This window comes from Notamacropus eugenii, chromosome 2 (assembly GCF_028372415.1).
Source record: "Notamacropus eugenii isolate mMacEug1 chromosome 2, mMacEug1.pri_v2, whole genome shotgun sequence".
Classification (NCBI taxonomy): Eukaryota; Metazoa; Chordata; class Mammalia; order Diprotodontia; family Macropodidae; genus Notamacropus; species Notamacropus eugenii.
The window spans coordinates 8,178,780-8,194,170 of NC_092873.1; the positions used below are offsets into that span (position 1 = coordinate 8,178,780).

Consider the following 15,391-nt stretch of genomic DNA (forward strand, 5'->3'; position numbering starts at 1 on the left):
TAGGAGTTTAGAACAACAACAGTAAGCTAAGGTCGTCTACTTCTTAGTAGGAATGTGGAGACAATTAGGACAAGGGCTTATGAAGTTAGCATACATAGTTATCATTAGTATCTCAGTTGGATACTGCTAAAAAAAATTACATTGCGGTCTACATTGTGAACACTTTAAAAGAGATATCACCCGACCAAAGGTGGGAATTGTTTTATGTGATATGAAATATGTTACAAATGAAAAATTAAAAAAATTATTAAATATAATATAATTTAATATATTAAAATTCAAGTGTACAGTTGGTGGAGTTTTTATGTCTGGCTTTATGTGAGTGTAAATGACAGGCATAGTGTTCAGAAAATTTATAATATTGATGAAATAAAGGAAATAGCACACTCAACACACTTTCCGTTAACCAGTGAGAAATTACAGATTTTATGCATACATACATTACTTTTCCTTTGATCTAATTTCTTCTGTAGTTTTTTCTTATTTTCAAAATCAGTTCGATAAAATGATGCAACTTGTGAAACTACTGTCATGGAATGATATCACAAAGAATCAGCAAGTTCTTGTTGAAGCTTTCTTACTGTAACCTGAGTGAAATATTTCCAAATTATTTCTGTTCATGATTCCATGACATGATATTAGCTCATAAAAATACGAATACACTTTTAAAATGTACAGAAATTAATATTTTCTCTTTCAACTTAACTTCATTTATATATTCATAATTACCATAGATTTACAGCTAGAGATATCTTAAGGACTATTTAATACAAGCACCTCATTTTGCCAACATGAAAACTGAAGCCCAACGAAGTTAAATGAATTGCTCACGGTCCTAAAGGCAGTCATTGAGAGAGAAAAGGATTGGAACTTGGCTCCTGAGACTACAAACCTCAATTAACTATACAACTTCACCTCCACTCAGCATGGATCAAATGCTGTCTTCTTCTTGCTCAGTGTACTCCCCATTAAGCAATGCATTCAACCTGATTTCCCCATCACCTCTTTCAGAGAAAAATTAAAAGACCTCCAAAGTTACCTAGGGACTAAACTCTTTTATCTGAAATTGACATGGAAGGTGATGTAATGGAGTGGGAATAATCAATAGTTTTTATATTTGATAGAAACATTAGGGGTTTCCCCTTCCCTTTTTCAGAAACGTGAACTACTTTCTTTCTCTGCCCCTGCCTTTACAATGAGGAAGACATGCATAAGAAAGGGATGCATTTTCGTTCCTCTCATAGTTTCCCCTGGAGAATGAACATAGGCGCTGATATCCTTATCAGGCTTAGTAAAAGCACTTGACAAGTATGTTTTAGTTTGCTCGCAGCCAAAACCGCAACATATATCCTTGTTAACTACCTTTCACATGTTCAACTCTCTTTGCCAAGCCTTCAAAGCAATTCTCTTATCCATTAGAATGGGAATTACACGTCTGGCTGTAGCCAATGGACAGAGAAAATGGAAACAATAAAAATAGGGTAGTTTTCCCACTTATGTATACACAGTATATTGCAAGGTCAGTGTTTCTACATACTTAAGTATATTCATCCATATGCACATATCCATATGTCCAAATATGCACAGAAATACACAGTCACAAATGCATAGAGAGATATGCTACAAAATATCATCTTCACTTCACCATACAGTAAAGTATATGAATGCACCAATGAGTAAGAGAAAATGAAACCAAAAAATAAAAGGAACTAAAGCTTTTTTTTCTCTTATTAGATAATATTAAGTGCCTTGAAACACTAAATTTAAATAACGTCTAGTAAATTTTTGAAGGAAGCAGAAAGCAGAAAGATGGCAATAAAAACTTGTGAAAATAAAACTGACCTAATTAACTAAATTCATACAAGTAAACTGAATTGTAGTATGGAAGGACTGGATTCAAATTCATGACCACATATACTAAAAATAAAATTTAAAAATTTTTTTGTGACGTGTTTCCCCATTGAATTGATGATGAATCAGAGAGAATGAGAACTGCTAGTAGATTGTAAGGGGCAATGCATATTCAACAAATAAAAGGCAATGATTCTAGAAACTGCAATTTTGGACACTGAGCAAGGATAGTTATTAAAACAATAAAAAATACTGAGATAAAAAAAATTAGTAGGGATGCCCAAACAATTAAAAAATAAGATTAGTGAGGACACCTCAGGGGCTGAATCTGCAGTTGCAACAGTGAGGCCTCAAACCCCTTGGCCCACAGGCACCAAAGGCCAGTGATGGGGTTCAATCAGCAGACCAGGAAGGGAGATGGCTTCCCCATAGCTCTGGCAGCAGGCAGTGGCCACAGATCTTGCACAGCAGCCCCTATGGTAGCTCCCTTGTTGGAGCGTAAAAACCCCTGGGGCCATTGAAGAGCTGAGTCTTGCCTCTGCCCTGGGTGGAGGCCCTGGGCTAGCTGCTCTTTGCTTCACACTGAATGGTGGCCCTGCCATCCAGCCTATCTGAAAATCAGCCCCAAGTGCTGACTTGGGAACTCGAGGCCAAGTGCCAGTGGAGAGGTATCTGCTAAGATTCTTGGCATAGAAATCCCTCTCTGCATCCAGACCAGGACACGCTTGATTGTGCCACTTTGGAGGAAGTGAAATCTCACAGATTCCCGGAGAATACCCTACTCTTGACAAAGGACCCAAAAGTCAAGTAACTGGTTGGGAAAATGCCCAAAAAAGGGAAAAAATATAAGACTGTAGAAGGTCACTTTCTTGGTGAGCAGATGTCTCCTCCCATACATTTGGATGAGGAAAAGCAATGCTTACCCTCAGGGAAAGACATAAAAGTCAAGGCTTCCGTATCCCAAACAACCAAAATAAATATTCAATGGGCTCAGGCCATGGAAGAGCTCAAAAAGGAATTTGAAAATCAAGTTAAAGGGGTGGAGGAAAAACTGGGAAGAGAGATGAGAGAGATGCAAGAAAAGCATGAAAAGCAGGCCAACACCTTGTTAAAGGAGACCCAAAAAAATGCTGAACAAAATAACACCTTCAAAAATAGGCTGACTCAATTGGCAAAAGAGTTTCAAAACGTCAATGAGGTGAAGAATGCTTTAAAAAGTAGAATTAGCTATATGGAAAAGGAGGTCCAAAAGCTCACTGAAGAAAATAGTCCTTTAAAAATTAGAATGGAACAGATGGAGGCTAATGACTTTATAAGAAAACAAGGAATCTCAAAACAAAACCAAAAGAATGAAAATATGGAAGATAATGTGAAATATCTCATGGGGAAAAACAACTGACCTGGAAAATAGATCCAGGGGAGACAATTTAAAAATTTTGGGATTACCTGAAAGGCATGATCATAAAAAGAGCCTAGACATCATCTCTCATGAAATTTTCACGGAAAACTGCCCTGAGATTCTAGAACCAGAGAGCAAAATAAATATTGAAAGAATCCACGGATCACCACCTGAAAGAGATCCAAAAAGAGAAACTCCTAGGAACATTGTGGCCAAATTTCAGAGTTCCCAGGTCAAGGAGAAAATCTTGCAAGGAGCTAGAAAGAAACAATTCAAGTACTGGGGAAATAAAATCAGGATAACAAGAGATCTAGCACCTTCCACATTAAGGGATCGAAGGTCATGGAATGTGATTATCCAGAAGTCAAAGAAACTAGGACTAAAACCAAGAATCACCTACCCAGCAAAACTGAGTATATTAGTTCAGGGGAAAAAATGGTCTTTCAATGAAATCGAGGACTTTCAAGTACTCTTGATGAAAAGACCAGAGCTGAAAAGAAAATTTGACTTTCAAACACAAGAACGAAGAGAAGCATGAAAAGGTAAACAGCAAAGAGAAGTCATATGGGACTTACTAAAATTGAAATGTTTACATTCCTACATGGAAAGATAATATTTGTAACTCTGCAAACTTTTCAGTATCTGAGTAGTTGGTAAGATTACACACCCACAGACACACACACACACACACACACACACACACAGCACAGAGTGAATTGAAGAGGATGGGATCATATCTTTAAAAAAAATGGAATTAAGTGGTGAGAGAGAAATACATTGGGAGGAGAAAGGGGGAAATGGAATGGGGAAAATTATCTGTCATAAAAGAGGAAAGCAAAAGACTTTTCAGTGGAGGGAAAAAGAGGGGAGGTGAGAGAAAAACATGAAGCTTACTCTCATCAATTCGACTAAAGGAAGGAATAAAATGCACACTCATTTTGGTATGAATACTGATCTTCAATACAGGAAAGTGGGGGAGAAGGAGATAAGCAGGGTGGGGGGGATGATGGAAGGGAGAGCATTGGGAGGAGGGAGCAATTTGAAGTCATCACTCTTGGGGAGCAACAGCATCCAAAGAGAGAATAGAAGCAATGGGGGGCAGGATAGGATGGAGGGAAATATAGTTAGTCTTACACAACACGACCATTATGGAAGTCATTTGCAAACTTACACAGACATGGCCTATATTGAATTGCTTGTTTCCCAAAGGGAATGGGTGAGGAGGGAGGGATGAAGAACAGTTGGAAGTCAAAGTTTTAGGAACAACTCTCAAGTATTGTTCTTACTATTAGGAAATAAGAAATACTGGTAATGGGGTATAACAAGTTATCTAGCCCTACAGTTCAAAAGAGAAGATCGGGACAAGGGAAGGAAGGGATGTTCGAAGAGAGGGTCGATCGGTAATAGGGGCAATTAGAGTGCTCAGTGAATTGGGGCGGGGGGAGGGGAGAAATGGGGAGAAAATTTGGAACCCAAAATTTTGTGAAAATGAATGTTAAAAGCTAAATAAATAAATTTTTAAAAAATCCAAAAAAAAAGTAAATATGTACTGGTTGACTTTGTAGCTGCAAAAAAAAAAATAAGTTTATTAACACAAAAAATATTAATGCTTAGTGCATAATTATATTCCTTTTAATAGAAATACTGTCCTAAATTTTAAAGAAAAGTAGAGACTAGTCATTGGAATTCCACTAAAAATATGATTCACTCTTCAATGTTTCTAAAACTAGTTCAAAGGAGTATGAAGAAAAACTCGTCAGACTGATAAATATTTTAAAAATCTTATGAAAAGGGTAACGGTAATACTCACGAGTATCTCAAGGGAGATATGTGATTTTAATTGCTACATTATTCCTAGCAAAATTTTGTAGGATTCTTCAGAAGTTTTAGCATTTCAAATAATTTATTGTATTTCATTAAGAAAATGGAATATTTGGAAAGGAATGAGAATAATAAATTAATCAATATCTATGCACAAGAGATAACACTATCTATGCTAATGAAAAGAAAATTTCATTGACTATACAATTTCTTTAAGCAAAGTGAGTCATCTTACCTAAAAGATGATACTGACACTTTATTTTTTTATTTTGTTTTTATACTTTTATGTATTTATTTTTATTTATTTCTACATAAATATTTTCTTTATGAAAATTTATTTCTATTTAATAAAAATTTTAATTTGATATGTTAAGTATTTACTTTTATGAACTTAATTACCTGTATTTTACTGTATTACATTTCATTACTATTATTAAATTCACACTTACTTATGCATTTTTATGGTATTATTTTATCATACTATTGCTTCTCATTCTTCTTTCTTACATTTCAAAATTTTGACAATAAAAGTTAATAATATTGCGTGCCTGCTGAAAATTCAATGCTTAAATTATCTTCATCAAATCAATTTTGACTTTCATTTCAAAAAGTTAAATGTTTACCCAAGCAGAATTTTTAAAACCGTACCTCTCTTTCAGCCTTCACATTTTCATATATACACATTTGCTCTCTTAAGTACATACATTCACTGGTCAACACTTTACTTCTCTATTCTACCGTAAGAACTTGTTTTTCAGTGTCAGCACAAACTGTATTCAAGAGATCAATGAACAGTACCTGGGATTCACTCAAGAACTTTTCTTTAGTCATGGTTTTCTTTTGGGTGTCTTCAAGCTGTTGCTGAAACAACATATTTTCAATCTGGATTTGTGCTAATCTTTCTTGGATAGATTCCCATTTGATAATGTAACTGTTCACTTTCCCCTTTTTCAGTTGATTTGTGTGTTGAAGTTCCTTTTCTTCTGTTGGGCAAGGTTTAATTCTCTCTGTATGCTTTTTAAATGGGTGTCTTTTCCCTGAGGCAATCGTGCACCAGACAGCTAATTCTCTAAACTATTGGTTTTTCTTTCAGCTTTAGACAGCTCATGAGGAAGGACACCATTGTTCTCTCTTAAGCTAGGGGTGTCATGATAGCTTGTGTTGTAAACAAAGCCACTCATCTCATTCTCCCTGAAAGGAATGTTCATGGGCTAGTTTGATGACTCACTTTGCTCATGATCGAGAACAGCAGAAATCGCATGGGAACTTCATGATGCAATTACTCTCTCTAGTCTGTCTCTGCTTTGCATTGTCCAATTTAAAGTTCAGCACTGCATTTTCAGTCGTCAGATCATGTACTTTTCCACTGCACTGGAATGTAATTTTTCTTAAGACTTCTGCATTCAGTTGTAATTCTTTTGAAGCTCCTCAATCTTTTCTTTTCAAACTTTTATATCTTCCATACAATGACATTCTTTTTCTTCATCCTTAATTATTACTGTGTCTAGTTCGAGTTTGAGCTTGGCAACTTCGTCGTGTAGGATTAGATTTTTATTCAACAGACATTTTTCTTTCTCATTGCCGTTAGGAATCTAAATATAACAAACAGAAAAAAAATGTTACTCAAAACAAAATTATGTATTCTGATTTTCCTTAGTAATTCAAAATAAATGCCAAGGTGCCAAGAAGCAGAGTTTCCTCAGAAAAAATTAAATTAAGGGAGTTTCACCTATTTCACATTTCTGTCCAACTCAGTTTTCAAAAAGAACAGGTCTTAAAAGTGCTTCATCAATCTGAAGATAAGAAGTAAACTTCTAGTCCCACGAAGCTGCCTTTCAGCATATTTTATTTCCTTTGCTCTATCCATTCTATTCCAAACTGGATAGTCAAAGCGCTACAATAAAAATAAAAATACTTAATATTTACACATTGCCTTTTTATATTAAATTATTTTTTTGTTTTCCGTGTTCTAGAATCACTTCCATATAGCTTAGATGTTTTCCCTTTCCTTCTCCTCCATCACCTCTCTCTACACACACCCTCCCTGATTCTGTGTACAATCTTATATAGGTTCTACACGTACATTCCTATTAAACACATTTTCCTGTTTTTCACGTTGCAGAGAACAATTAAAATGAATGGGAGAAACCATAAAACAAAACATAATCCAAAGGAAAATGGTCTGCTTCATTCTGTTATCCAGTTCAGTATTTCTGTCTCAGGATGTGCAAGGCGGTTTGCCTCCAGAGGCCATTCAGAATCTTTTAGGTACTTGCATGGCAATGAATTACTAAGTGTACCAGAAAAATTCATTGCACACTGTGGTTTTTTCTGTGTACAGAGTTTTCCTGGTTCTACTCCTATCACTAATCATCACTTCTAATAAATCCTTTCGGGCCTGTGTGAAGTCTTCATGCCACGTTGCCTTTTAAGGTATTTTAGAAAGTTCTTCCAATATATTATCACGGCTAAAATTTGCAACACACTTAAGAAGGAAATATTTAGATTATTCTCCCCATTTTACACATCAGGACTTAGGGTAGGAGATATTACTGAATAACCTGCCCATTGTCACACTCAGTACGTAGTAGCAGCAGTGTTTCAAACCACGTCTCTTCAAACTCCAAATCAAACATGCTGTTGCAATAGCTAATTCCTCTTAGGAGCTGAAGACAAGCATTTGTCCTACGTTTAGAATCATTGTCTTGGTACAATTATATTATCTCCAGAACAATGAAGTGATAAGTCATAAATTTCTTAGTGGAAGTCCTCAGAAAATTCTCTTTGCTGATAGCGGTAGCGTTTTCACAGCAACACTGATTTAAATCTTTTAGAAGTTGTTAAGTCAAAACCTCTCATTTTCGGGATGGAAAAAGTGAGACCTGCAGTGTGTTCTCCTAGTGATGGTAACCTACCCTTCACCATCATATTTTAAAAGAATGATGAAAGCATTACTGAGGCCAAAGTGTAAAAAGCGCATATTGCACTCCTATCATAGTAAAACTGGTCCAGGAGCATTGTTCCCCATTCAGGACTGGTGGAAAGAGTTACATCAAAAAGCTTATAAGCTCCATGCTGTGACATCCTTTCTGGAAGTGTAGCAGGAGGGTATGAGGAGGTTTCAGCTGAGTTAAAAGGAGCACCCCAGGGCACCATTAACCAAGGATTACTCGGGGCCACCAACACAAATGATTTCCTTCAAACAACTTTTGAAGAAAATATGAAAATGCAAAACTGTAAACTTAGAATTTGATGAATATGTATTCCTATCATTGTGAGCAATGTTGAATTACAATGAATGTAGGAATTCAGGTCACAGATAAAGCCAGAAGTCAGAAATCTAAGAAAAGCTTTTCTGTGGCAAATATTTTTTACTTCTCTTTCATGGGACATGAATGAGACAACAAAGTGAAATAGAGCAAATTAATAATATATATATGTGTGTGTGTGTGTATATATATACATATATATGTATGTATATATATTATATATTATTATATTATATATAATTATATATATTATTATATATTATTAATTTGCTCTATTTTTATATATTTGCTCTCTCTGTATATATATATATATATATATATATATATATATATATATATATATATATATATATATATATATATATATATATATATATATATATATATAGTAACCCTTAATCTCTCTCGTGAAAAGTACAAAGAGATGAATCGCTTAATCAAGGAATAAAAATGGTTTGTTTTGGAGGTGTCACTTTCTACCTCTTTGCATTCCTTTCTCCCACTAATTTAGGGGTGAATGACACTGATGAGCTCCCCTTTTTCTCTGACCAGAAAAGGCAAAGGCATTACTGAAATCCAGGGATTTTTTGAGTTGAAGTAGAGTTGGGTCTCAACAATGGCCATTGAATGAAAAAGGAAAAAGGAACAACCAAGCATAACAAACAGCATATGCGGATTTTGATAACCAGCCATGTCCCGACTTGTGTGCTGTAGACAGATGTACCGGACTGAGGATGACAAATATGTCCCAAAATGAAGAAGCACAATCCTGATTTTGAAAATATGGACATAGGTTGGAAAGTGATCAAAGTGAATACCTCAGAAATCTCAGTGATTTGGGAAGAAGCTACTTCTTTTTCTTTCTGCTTCCAAGAGGATTATTCACAATTCCACCTTGTTCAACTCTGGCTTTTAGCTCCAGAAAAAAGTCTCTTTGAGATGAGCTCTTCTTCGTCCTGGGGACAACAATTTCAGAAAATTTTAAATCATCTTTTTTCCTTCCAAAGTCAGCAACAACATTTGACCTTCAACTGGAATATAGAATGTGAAAAAGCAAGGAAAATAGCTTTATAGATTAAAAGAAATGCAGGCTACTGAAAATGAAAAGCCAAAATATAATAGCATTTCAAAGATGGAAAGCAACCTCAGTCACTACCCAAGGCAAGCCTTATCAATTCTTAGGGACCTAACTCTTACAAGCCTCAACTTGAAGGCTTCACAGGTGGGGGTGGCCACCACGTCTCAAGTGAGCGCATTCTGTTTCAAGATGTTTGTGTTGGTTAACAATTTTTTCCTGACATTCACCCTAAAAATGTACATTTTGGAAACTCTGATCCATTGCTCCGAGCTCTGATCCTCAGTCTGAAGCACAGAATGCTTCATCTTTCTTCAAAATGACTGTCCTTCAAAATCCTGAAGACATAAGAATCAATATCTTTAGTTCCTTTAACAGATCCTCACAAGTCATGGACCCCCAGGGTCTTCCTGTTAGGCATCGTGCTTACTACTTGTCATAATTCTGTGAGAGCCACAAATGAATTAATCAGGATAAGCCAATCTATTCACTTCAGAGTACACAGGGATTTTCACCTTGTCTGTTTTGAAAGCTATGCTTCTCTGAATAGGATGCAAAATTACACTAGCTTTTGGGTTCTCAGATAACAGTACCAACTCAGCTTCAGTTTAGAACTGACTAAGATTAACATCTTCTCAGACAAAATGCTGTCCAATTCTATTTCCTCCAACTTATACTTATGAAACTATTTTGTATTTAATTATATAATTTTGTATTCATTCTTACTGAATTTCATGTGATTAACAGGTTCCATCCAGTGCTCTGACTTATGAAGACTTTGTCTTTCCTCCATGTAGAAAGACTTGAATAATTTTACGTAAATTAATAAGAAAATAAGTAAAAGATAAAGATCCTAGAGAGCAACGAACTATTCTGAAATAGTGAGGGATGTATACTAAAGTGTAATGTAAGGAAGAGCAAAAGGGAATGAACTTGAAATTTCATTCGCCAAGAATTTTCAGGTAAGGAAATACTCTCTGCAAAAAGAGAGGATTTCTCTGGAACTTATATTCTTATGGAAGGTGAGGAGAGATCAGTGGTGTCAAATAGATGCCCCCAGGACTGAGTTTTGTGAAGAAATTCGGGGCAATTTCAGACCTCTGGCTCAGAGTCAGGTAAGATGAACTCTGTGTCAACATTTGAAACCAGATCTTTCTGGACTTGAGGCTTATTGTATTCATTACATCATGCTGATTCTGTATTGGGAGAAATACTTCACAAAGTACCAATTCCATTGTACTTTTCCATGGCCTTTTAGACTGTAATTTTACATTCAAATGATACTAGACGGGAATTTTTTTGTTTGTTTTATATTTATGTGTACTTATTTACAAATGATTGAACATAACTTATTTATTTAAGACATTATTTATTTTATGTCTTGTTTAGGATGAAGTAGCTTGGTAAACTGCATTGCCTGTTGTATTTCCCATTTCCATGTAAAAACAATTTTATAACATTTGTTTTCAAAACTTTGAGTTCCAAGTTCTCTCCCTTCCTCCCTCCCCACCCACCTTTATTGAGAATTCAAGCAATTCAATATATGTTATACATTTGAAGTCATACTAAATACTTCCAAAATAATCATATTGTGAAAGAATAACTATATTTGCCTCCATCCAATCACACTTCCCATTTATTCTCGTCTCTCATTTCACCCTGTCCCTCCTTCAAAGTGTTTGCTTTGGATTACCCCCTCCCCCAAACTTCTTCCCTTCTGTCAATCCCCCCCTCTTATGCCCTTCCCCTTACTTTCCTGTACGGTAAGATAGATGTCCATACCCAAGAGAGTGTGGATGTTATTCCTTCCTTAAGCTAATTCTGATGATGGTAAGGTTGACTCTCTCACTCTCACCTCCCTCCTCTTCCCGTCCACTGTAAAAGCGTTCTCTTACCACTTTTGTGTGAGATAAATTACTCCCTTCCACCTGTCCCTTGTCCATTTCTCCTCCTCCCGGTACATTCCTCTTTCAACTTTTATATTACTTTTCAATACCATCCTTTGATATTCAACTCACCCAGTGCCCGCCAACTATCATAATGAGAAAAGTCTCATGAGTTACAAATTTTTTTTCCATATAGGAATATTAACAGTTTCATTTTAATAAGTTATTTATGATATCTCTTTCCTACTTTCCTTTCCATGCTTTTCTTAAATCTTGTATTTGTAAGATTCTTTTTCTGTTGAGCTCTGTTTTACTCAAATATGTATTAAATTCCTCTGCATCATTGAATATAATTTTTCCCCACTCAGTTTTGATAGGTAAGTAAGTCTCAGTTTTAATCCTTGCTACTTTGACCTCTAGAATATATTCCAAGTTCTCTGACTTTTATATTGCCCAAGCGCCCAATTCTTGTGGTACTGGGATTGTTGTTCCACAATATTTGGATGATTTCTTTCTGGCTGCTTCCAATATTTTATCCTTGACCTGGGAACTCTGGAACTTGGCTATGACATTCTGGGAGTTTTCCTTTTCATATCTCTTCCGGGAGATGATAGGTGCCTGCTTTCAATTTCTATTTTATTCTCTGTTTCTAGAATATCTAGAATATCAGTTCTCCTTTAGAACTTTTAGAAATATGATGTAGAGACTCTTCTTATATCATGTCTTTGAAGTAGTCGAAGATTTTTTCAATTATCCCTCCTGCATCTATTTTCCAGGTCAGATGTTTTTCGGTTAGATATTTCAGATTATTTTGTGTTTTATATTCTTTTGGTTTTGCTTCGTCATTTCTTCATTTCTGATACACTCTTTATCTTCTGTTTGCTCCATTCTAATTTTAAGGACTCACTTACTCAACGAACTTTCGAGTTTCCTTTAAAATTTGGATGATTCTGCTTTTTAAGGCATTCTTCTCCTCATTGATTTTGTCCACCTCTTTTGCCCTTTGGTCTAGTCCACTTTTTTAACACGTTATTTCCTTCAAGATATTTTTGGTCTCGTTTGTGAACTTGTTGACTCCTATTTTGCCTATGATTTTTTTCCCCTTACTCTCTTTTCTCTTCCAAATTTCCCTCTATTTCTCTTATGTGATTTTCAAAATCCTTTCTGAGCTCTTCTATGACCTGGGACCAATTTATATTTATGTGATATAAAAATCATAGCCCTTTCTTAAGATTAAAAAGACTATAATACTCACCTCCCTATTCCAGGAAACCCATACATATTCTTAACAAAAAGAGATGGAAATAGTGTCTTTTAAATTTCATTTTCCCTGATTCAAATGATTTGCTACTGTTCTCAGTTCAAGGTCCAGAATTCTGAGAAAGCATTGAAGTTTCTGTTGAGCTCCACTTTTTTACATCATCATTCTTTTTTCCTTAACTGATGTCTAATATTTTCAAATAGCATTTCTGCAGTCACTTGCTTCACTTCCTCTTGTTTCAGAGTAAACCTAGGTGAAAATTGCCTTTTTTCAATGACAGTTCAGTGGAAGGAAGTAATAAATGCCATTTGAATATACTCATCTGGATGTCTAAAAGAAAAAGAATGTTCATTTCAGCTGAACTAAATCCATGTAGGGAACTCATTGTCAAGAAACTCCCTCTATTGATGCAGAGTGGTCCGTGCTCTACCCTTTGAAGCTTACCTTTTCGTATTACCTGTGGCACTGAGAATTTGTTGGCCTGCACAGGCCCACAAAGTCAGGACATGTTAGAAATTGATGGGGTGCTTGGGTGCATGTGATTGGACTCCTATTCTAAAATCACATTTCTCTTCAAAGATAACATTTGTTGTTAGCCTCAAAACCCTATCTCAGGCAGTTTCTCCCCAGTCCAAGAACACAGCCTGCCCCAGCAACCACTATTTTCTCATTTACTGATACAGTAGCAAGTTCCAACTAGAGAATTCATGAGTTTAAACAGCTGTATGCTGGCTGACCTGTTTGTGTACTTGATCATAATGACATTCACTACTCACTGACCAATCATATGTATCTTAGACTTCGATATAAGTACACTCCCTTTCATTTATCTCCTCCAACAAGATATTCATGAGATCAGGACGGTATTCCTTAGTCAGTCCTGTGGCCAGTGGTCAGTCCTGACCACTAGTTGACTTAGTGAGGTTTCAGGCCTAAAATTGTACCTCCATGGAGTGGCCCTTATTCGTTTCCAGACGAATGTTGGGTAAAATACTTCCCCAGTAGCAAAACTACATGTTCCTTTAAGAACTATCCATTCCATAATCCCACCTTGAATCATCTAGTTAGCCTATTTGACACATGTTTTACTATAGAAAATCCTCTAGAAACATTACCTGTACACAGATAAGGTTGCAGGTGCCCTAAGGACCCTTGTCCGCTGAAAAATGTAAATCTTTACTTTGAGTTCAGAAATGCTTGAGTCTTTGCATTCATTCGAAGTGAACTGCCCCTTGTACTATGATCTTGGCAAGGGTCTCACTGCCCCCCTTCTAGCCTTCATCAAAATCAGTGAGGAACCCATTTTTTATCCAGGCTACTTTAGGGCATTATAGTTCTATGAAAAATGGGTCATATTCTTATTTGTGTACAACTTCTTTTTTGTATTCAATGAAAAGGAATTCCATAAATTCTATATAGCTAGAACAACAGACTTTTTTCATTATTCCTGAGTTTTGATGCATTGGGATGACTCTGGAGAAATGTGTAGAAGGGCATGTACATAAAATTCTATCCATTTTCCCATCACTATTGATTATTCAGAGTTGACTTTTTTACTTCATTTTGAAAAATAAAACACAAATAATTGTGCTACCATTTTCAAATTTCGCTCAAAATACATCTCTTCCTTACATCCCTAGAGTGCAAATGAATAAGTAAGGCTCAACAATAATACTGTTTTAATGACGTAGTCCTTTTGCCTTTCTAATCTTAAATCCCCTGTCACATTTCTTCAACAGTAAGAATAATGCTTCCAAGACTTTCTTTAAAATCGCGAGTTTCATACCTAAGGCCATGGAGTTCTCTGTTCCATTCTGCTTTTTGGTGTACGAACTCACATATCCTTTGTCCTGTTTCTGGCCATCCTTCCTGTAGTCCACGAATCTTGCTTTGTAAACTCTTAACTTTTCTGGTGAGTAGTGGGCAATGCCTTTTTTCACGTTGTAGTGATCAGTCCTATCCAGGAACAGCATCCTCAGGTTTCACAAGTTTAATAAGATGTATACAGACAAAAACACAAAATAAAAATATGAGTATTTTAAAATCTGCAAGACAGTAGCAGTATTCCCAGAACTGAAATGCTCTTGCAATGGCAAAATAATATCCAAGCATAAATCCGGAGAATATAACAAAATATTACTTGGTCAAAAACTTCACATTGTGTATCAGAATAACCTATTTTTCTGTGAGCATTGAAGAAAATGATAAAAGATCACTAAGGGATAAATTACTTAATAGAAAAAATATATATGAAAGCTCAGAATTCTTCACAGTATGAGAAAAATATATGTGGAAAGTAAATATTTTGATGTGTACTCTGCGATGGGACAAATAAGATTAATATAATGGATGCTATGCCTAATATCTATATATTTCAAATATACTGAATGATTTTATAAGTATCATAAATGCGTTTTATTTTACAAAGTTGTGTGGAAACACGGCTTCTCCTTTAGAGATTGATAATAGCAAAAACCGTTCAAGATTCACATGGTAATATCAATCTTCGTTTATTCATTGGCCAGACTTCTAGTAACTTGAAACAAATATAGCTGAAACAGCAGAGGAAAGTGAAAAATTCTTTATAGTATTAAGCAAAATAGCTGCCCCTTTACTCTTCAGAGAGGTATGGAGCCAAATTGTTACCTAACCCAGAGGTAGTAACGTGTGTTATGTCAAGTTACAGATTCAACAGATTTGAGTATTGGGTTTCCCTTGGTAACTTTCAATTCTTCGTATATTTCAGTGTTTAGCAAAACTGAGGCAACAAGACAAAACTCGCTTGCTAGATGGAGCCACACTGATTGTAGCAGGAAGTGAAGCTGACGG

The 15,391-nt window shown here is 35.6% G+C and overlaps 1 long non-coding RNA gene across 1 annotated transcript; it reads right to left on the bottom strand.

Annotated features, from left to right (window-relative positions):
• Positions 1–402: 402 nt before the first annotated feature.
• On the bottom strand, positions 403–7,378 carry LOC140523398 (uncharacterized). The gene is made up of 3 exons (XR_011973384.1): positions 6,801–7,378; positions 5,870–6,663; positions 403–587 (listed from the first exon to the last, which is right to left on the bottom strand). It is a non-coding gene; the product is annotated as an uncharacterized lncRNA (long non-coding RNA).
• Between the last annotated feature and the right edge of the window lie 8,013 nt (positions 7,379–15,391).